At 41.2% G+C, this 7929-nt stretch overlaps 1 protein-coding gene across 1 annotated transcript in view; it reads right to left on the reverse strand.

The window, feature by feature from the left end:
- SESTD1 (SEC14 and spectrin domains 1) overlaps positions 1-7216 on the reverse strand; it is a 119240-nt gene extending 112024 nt beyond the window's left edge. The window contains exon 1 of the mRNA XM_012650707.1: positions 7176-7216. The gene's annotated coding sequence lies outside the window, so the exon portion shown is untranslated. The remainder of the gene's footprint in view (positions 1-7175) is intronic.
- Between the last annotated feature and the right edge of the window lie 713 nt (positions 7217-7929).

Genomic DNA, 7929 nt, shown 5'->3' on the forward strand with positions numbered 1-7929 from the left:
TAAATGAACTATAAAAAGTTAATAAATTAAAGATAAAAGCAAAGAATAAAGAAAAGAACCAAAAATAGTGCCAAGAAAAAGGTGAAAACTGTATAACATAAAACCTATTTGCCTATTCTGGGGTAGGCCACGAATCTAGCTCTGGCTTCCTAGCAGCCGTCACAAAAAGGAAAACCCAGGCAGTCCAGGAGATAAACAGAAAAGTACCGAGAAGGGGAACTATTCTTGGTACTTAGACCTAACAGTAATTTTTATAAAGCAAAGAGAACCCCTATAGAATGACTGAGATATACAAGTTACAGAACTCAAAGGGTTAGGTTGTTTCTGATACTATTCCTCAGGAGAGACCTATGGCACCTTACCAAAGCCCAATGTAGCAACACTGATTTGACAAAGAGCAGGCACAAGCTTTCTGTCCTTTTACTTGGCTTCCTCCTTCATTGCCTCCCTAACTAGAGCATAAACTCTTTGAAGACAAGAACTATGTCTTCTAATTCTTACATATAGCTCCAAGGTGTTTTGTATTCTGCAAAAAAGAAGCATTCATTGTCAGTGAGAATTTACAAAGTGCAATTCAAGCCTCTTCTGATAAAAAAGTTCTCTAACCTAAACATAGGAATTCCCACTCCTACTAAACAAATATGCTAACTGAAGCCCCAATAGATAGAATTCCTAAACTTTCTATATTATTACTGCACCACAGTTTAATTTGTGATCTCCCAACAGCATTTTTTGTTTTGCATATCCCTAGCACAAAGCTTGCAAAAATACGAAATCAATATCACTGAATCTGATCAAATAAAACGGAAGACATAAGCAAAACCTTTCCCCTATTAAAGGAAAGACGATATTACTATCTTTCAAGAATACAATCAATAGCTTTTTACAAACCAGCTGAAAAAGGGAGCTTCATTTTCTAAATGACTCACTGCAAGTCCACTAGAAGACAATGAATTATAATGCAGATTTTTCTCTGCTTTCCAAGAATCTGCAGTTTCTGCAAATGTCAAACTGCCAGAGAACCATACTTCCCAGCTCTTAAACACAAACACACCACTATCAAACAAGCTTACATTCCCCTTTATGACCATTACCTATCCCCTCCCCTTTATCTGGTCAAACTGGGAATGCAATACTGGGAGGACTAAGTAATAAATTATTTAGGTAAAGCGATTATGAGAACACAAAGTATTAACTTAAATTACTACTCTTAAGCATAGGCATTAGAACACATTAACAATCCTCTATTTGTACGTTATTAATGGCAATCATTAATAAGTAAGTAGTCTCATCCTACATTAGTTAAGTTGATTTATACACTTAGTCTTTCAACTTACAGTAGGCTCCTCATTTGATGTTGGTCCTATGTAGGGGCATGCTCTATCATTCCCAGAAGGGGATAGTTGTAATGAGTGAAATAACATGGCCAGGACTGAGGGGGTCCACTCAGTCCTACATCTTTGTTTCTTCATCTATTAAAGAAGGAAATGACAATCATCTCCATCTGACAGGATTACTGAGAGGATTAAATGAGATAAGGTTTGTAAACTGCCTAGTAAATGCATACAAAATAGATCCTCCATAAGTGTTAGTTCTCTTACTCTTTTTCTGTAGGTGAGGAAACAAGGATGTGAGCATTAGGTGACTCGTCAGAGGCCAGAGGTAATAAATATGTATAGTACAGACTAAAACTCTGACTTAGGGCTTAATGTTCTTTCCACGACAAAGCAGCCTTAAAATAGCAGAGCCCAGCATCTTAGGTTTGTCACTACTGGACACTCATTCCATGCCAGGCACTATATTAATCTCTTTCCTCATAACTACCCTATAAAGAAAGTGTTGTTTTCCCATTTTACTGAGAGAGATTAACTTGTCCAAAGTCACTGGCTAACAAGGATCACGCAAGATTAATCCACGTCTGTGTACTCTACTACTTCCCCCTTCTATCCTGCCTCAAAAAGAGTATGGGTGTTTAGAAATCATTGTCTACCAGAATTAAATTCTAAATGGCCTAGGAATTTTTATAGATCCTTCCAATTTATTAGTGGAAACCGTCCCTAGCTCCACCATCCTATCTCCTTACATTTGTTCCTATTAGGCTAAAACATAATTATATTAACTATGGTAACAAATTTACATTTGTATAGCATGTCACAGTTTATTATTATAATTTTTTTCATTTTTATTAGATGCAACTACTGAGCCTTTTCATACATAAGCTCACATCTCATTTAATAGCTTCAAGATTCCTACGAGGTGGGAATTATTGCCATTTCACAGGTGAGAAAACAGAACTTTGAAGAGGGTAAGTGAACTTGACAAAGGTTATACAACTAGTAAACAGAAGTGGAGGACTTCGCCCTGGGTCTAAGAAAAGCCCATACGTTCCTGCACACATTGATTCATTTAATCATTTACCTTCATCAACTTACTCATAAAAGGTAATAGAAAACAAGTGCTGAAACTTGACAGAACAATACAAACAGGAAAAATGAGAAAGGTCATCTCAGATCTCTTCCTTCCCCCACAGTTGTCAGGTGATTTCTAGTAAACGTTTACAGGGCAGACTATTTTAAACTGTTCCAGAGCACAGAAAAAAGTGGAAAGTTTCCCATTCATCCTTGGAGGTTGGCTTAATCTTGACACCAAAACCAGGGTAGGATTGCAAACTTAAAAGGAAACATAAATATTAAGTTTATCTCTTGTCAATGACAGATGCAAAAGTCTTAATATATTTAAGTGAAAAACAAAGGAATATGTTTAGTGTGATCCCATGTGTAAAAGAAAAACCGTTGTGAATACATACATATATATGTATGGTGGGATATGTAAATGTATATTTGTTACATACATACACATATAAATGCAAAGATATAGGTTTGGAAATACAAACCTCAAACTGTTAACAATGGTTATCTGAAACAAGAGTAGCCTTAGCCTAGCAGAAGGGGAAGAACACAAGAAGTGAAGGGAGATTTTCAGCTTTTACTCTATATACTCACATATTATTTGAATTTTAAAATTTTATTTGAATCATAAAAATTAATGTATATCATGTTTGATAATTAAAATATATAAATATTCCTTTTCTGTATCTCCTCTGCTTGTCATAGCAAAAACTAATTCTTTTATTCACTCACTGGTCATTCATTCATCCAACAAACAATTGTGGTACAACTATGGTGTGTGGGTACTGAGCTAAGTACTTAAAAAACAAACATGTGCCAGTCACCAGGTACTTAGAGACTATTACAACAGTCATTTCCTTCTATAAGACACAGTGTTTAGTTTTAGGTCAAATTCTAATTTTTATCATTTATTATTTTTTAGGTCATGCCAGAGATAAGAGACATTTTCTTTTTCTGGAATTTGTATTGCCTTTATTCTAAAGAAGAATAGCAGACAATTTTTTTAATTAAAACAATGCATTTGTATTCATTCATTCAACAAAAGTTAGAGTACCTGCTATGTGTCAGGCACATGGTGGACAATGGACATGCAAAGATGAATAAATAACATATGGCTCCTACCTAACCTCTAAGGAGTTGAGAATTTTACAGACATGATATGTCTGATACACAGTAAAACAAAAAAACTGAAATAAATACCTTAATAATCCTGTACTTCAAAGTGAAACTGGCAAATTGCCCTCTTCCAAAATAAAAGTTAATTTCAGTTTAACCCAGAAAAATCTTAACATTTATGTAAAATGTGAAACTATTCAATTATTTTACCATTAGAGGGAATAAATTAGTGGGAAAACAGAGAACATGGAAGTTTCAGGGGAACAGAAAGTGCAATGAATGTCTGAGTGAACAGGGGTTCTAAGATCAGCTATGCCACCGAGACACTGTTGCAAGGTTGAATCACCCTGACTCTGTTTCTCCACTGGAAATATGGAAATCAGACCTACCTTATTAGGATAGGAGAAAACATACTTTATTTGAAAAAAAACATAATAAAATCTGGTGAATATGAGGCAGTGTGGCCACAACATCTGTTTGATATTGTTTCATTTGATTTTTTATTTATTTTCCCCACTTTGTCACTGATTAGCCAAGCAAATTCACAAACACAATTTAACCTGGGTATGCCTCATCAAATAAAAGAATGCAGGAAGTAGTCAGAAGACCTGTATTTACATTCAGACCCTGCCTCTTACTAACTGTAAGGTTAAAAAACAGCAAATTATTTAACTCACTTGCACCTTAGTTTCCTAGAAATAAAATAGGGATAAACCTACCTTACAGGATTATTTAAAAGATTAAACGAAAAGATGCATATGTAAAAAACACAAACTTAAAAAAGTATTATAAATTAAAGACATTTTTTCAAAGAAGATATACAAATGGTCAATTAGGAACATGAAAAGATAAAATACAAATGAAAACCACAATTATTAATAGATACCACTTCACAGCCACTAGGATAGCTATCATCGGAAAAACAAACATTAACAAGTGTTGGCAAGGATGTGGAGAAAATGGAACTCTCATACATTGCTAGTGGGGTGTAAAAATGGTGCAGCAGGTATGGAAAACAGTTTAGAAGTTCCTCAAAAAGTTAAACTGAGTTACCATATGACCCAGCAATTCCACACCTAGGTATATACCCAAGAGAATAAAAACATATGTCCATACAAAAACTTGTAAATGAGTGCCCACGGCAGCATTATTCATAATAGCCAAAAAGTGGAAACCACTCAAATGCCCAGCAGATAAACAAAATGTGGCACAGTCACCTAATGAAATATTATTCTGCCATAAAAAGGAATGAAGTACTGATGCATGGTATAGCATAAACAAACCCTGAAAACATTACACTACGTGAAAGACACAAAGGGCCCTATATTGTATGATTCCGTTTATATGAAATGTCCAGAATAGGCAAATCCACAGAGAAAGAAAGTAGATTAGTGGTTGCCAAGTACAGAGGAGGGGGGAACAGCAGTGACAGCTACAGGATATGAATTTCCTTTTAGGGTGATGAAAAGGTTCTTGAGTTAGTGATGTTTGCACAATCTAGTGATTATACTAAAACCAGCGGAATTGTGCACTTTCAAAGAGTGAATTCTATGGCAAATAAATTATATCTCAAATTAAACTATTATAGAAATTTACATTTCTGTTATTTTTTATTAGTAAATATCCTACTTTTCTCAAGAGATTGCTCCTATTTGCTTTTAATAGCGTTAAAAGATCTTTGAAGTTAGCTGTTAACACAGATGCCAGAGAAACTTTCTACAAATCACATTAATTTGGATTAATTTCATTCTTCAAAAGAACTGTCATTAAAACCAAGCTTGTTTTTAGAAAGTAGAAAAAGCTTAAGGAGTCCTTATAGAGCACATTTTTAAAAAAAGTCAAAATGTGATATTTTCTGTTTTTATAAATTAGTGGATAATTTATTTTCAGATATGTCATTAGTAAGATTACCTGTTTAAAATGTCACTAAATGCTCACCAATCAACTAAAACTTAATTAAATGAAACGTAGTGACCTCTCTTTACCACTTTCTATGAGCTGCATTCTGTTGTCAGATATCTAGTCCATCATTACCATCTAATCTTTTTCATCAATTATTTCTTTCAATTGTTACTCACAGGGACTGAAACATTTGGTAAACTCTTTACAGGCAATCAATTCATTTTTCTAATGTTGGGGAAGTTATTAGAGTAGGCCCAATTTTTAAGGTTAAATTTAGTCTAGAATGTTTGAATAAATATTCAACAAAAAGATTTCCTGGAATTTGGAATATAAAAACAATCTATAGAGTTGTGCAATGCTTCCTAGGCCCTTTGGGAATTTTCTCATGTATTTAGTCATGGGGTAAAGACAGTCACCAACTTTTGCCCACAAAAAGTACTATGTATAAAGGCTTCCTGGTTCTAGAACAAAGATGTATTTTATTGCTGAAAGCAAAAGGAAGATATGTTCCTTCTATTTAGTATTGTTACACCAAAATAACATACCAATGAAACCAGCTAGGTACTGGCATGACCCAAGGTATGTAAACAAAGATAAATTGTACTTTATTATGTATCCTGCCTTGGGGGAAAAATTTCTCACACTAAGAAAATAAGATTTAGCAAGCCAAAAAAAGAAAAAATATATACGAATTAAGATTTGCCAACATGGGGGTATTTTGAGTGGCAGTTTTAATTTGAGGGCTTGTCAAGCTATGCTGGTGGGTATGCTTGACATAGACAAAAACGTGAAGAAAGTGATGATCTGTCAAACAGTTGCTATCTAGTTACTCTCTTAACAGCACTCCCAACTTCTCCAGTGATGTCTGTGTATGAGAGAAAGATGTCAAAGCACCAAGAGAATCACAGGGGCTGTTACAGCACCAGCAGGTCCAAACCGTGCATCCCGGGGCGAAATCCCACCCATCCCCTCAAAAGCTGGTCAGACTGCGGCTGTTTTCTAATATAAGTCTACTGAAGATATACAAATAAATACATATATATATGGTTCTTTTTTAAAATAAATAAATACCCTGGCCAACCCGCTCTCCCCCTCCTCTTTGTAGCTCCTCCAAAGGCTGGAGGGATGTTAACCTCCTGCAGGCCAGGGGAAGCCAAGACCCACGCCAGGAGAGAGGTGTCCAGGAGCTTCCGCAGCACAGCCCAGGAGCCCCAAGCCCCTGTCCCCCCACCCACCGGGCAGGGCTGGTCACCGGTCACACAAAGGAGCCAGCCGCCGGCGCTGGACACCGGGACTCGCCCCAGTGCCGGGCGCCACATCTGGTCCCTGCACGCCAGGAGGACGAAACCCGCCAGAAAAAAAGGATTAACGCCCAAACCTGTTGCACGACACGGGTCCCTTTCACCCAGAAATGAACAAGGGTGCTCAGGAGGGGAGAAGCGCGGGGCCCGGCTCAGCGGGCCGCGGCCGCACCCGGCAGGCGGCGCGGAGGCAGGGGCGGCCCGCGGGGCTCCCACCTCGGGCGCTTTGTCTGCGGCGGCGGGGGCGACGGGGACCGCAAGGCGGGGGCGCCCCTCCCTCACCGCGCAGCCCCGCCGCCCCGCCGCCCCGCGGCCCGCGCGGGGGAAGAAAGCCCGGCCCGCTGCCGACGCCGCCACCGCCTCCGCCGGCCCGCGCTCGCCGCCCGGCCGCGGGGCCTGCGCGCTGCTCCCGCTCGGGCCGCCCGGGCCGCGCGGCGGCCACACTCACCTGGCTGTCCCTGGCGCTGGCGCTCGCGGCCGGCGGCTCCCGGGCGTTGGGAGGACACGGGGACGCTAGCGAGGTGCGGGCGGAGGCGGAGGGCGAGGCGGGAGGAAGGCGGGCTGGGGGCGGAGCGGGCCCCGGCAACGGCGGCTCCAGTCACTCGCGGCAAATCGCGTCCCAGCCCCTCCGTGCGTCAGGCGGGGGGCGGCGGCGCGGGTGGCCCGGCGACCTCTCGGCACCCGCTGTCCGACCCGCGTCCGCGCGACCCCGCGCGCGCCCGGGCGACGGCTGCACAGGGACCCGGCCCGGCGCGGGAAGGGGGCGGGGCGGGGAGTCCCACCGGGGCTGGGGGCTGGGCGAGGGGGGACTCTGATTCACCCGGGTGGACCCTGCTGTCCCCACCCGTCTCCAAGCTCCGAGCTCCCGAATCGGGAGACGGTGAGGGGTAGTGGAAGGAGCCCTGGACCTGAAGTCAGGAAGTCTGGGCTTAAAGGAGGGCCCGCTACTTGACACCTTGGCACGTCATTTGTTTCCTCTGGCCTCATCCTGAAGTATGTAGGTTCGAGTACAAGGTCTCCAAGATCTTCAGCATTCTAACATTCTCATCCCTGGTTTGTTAGGATTCCTTTGCTCCCAGGTACCCACTGCCAGGAGGTGCCAGGAGGGAGTTCTGTGGTGTGGCTGAAGGATAAAGGCAGCTGGAGGGGAAAGGGTTGCGGTGGGGGAGGACTGGATTCAGGACATTTGTTTTGCTTTGAGG

The sequence above is a fragment of the Propithecus coquereli genome, unplaced genomic scaffold, assembly GCF_000956105.1.
Source record: "Propithecus coquereli isolate 6110/MARCELLA unplaced genomic scaffold, Pcoq_1.0 Scaffold34, whole genome shotgun sequence".
NCBI lineage: Eukaryota > Metazoa > Chordata > Mammalia > Primates > Indriidae > Propithecus > Propithecus coquereli.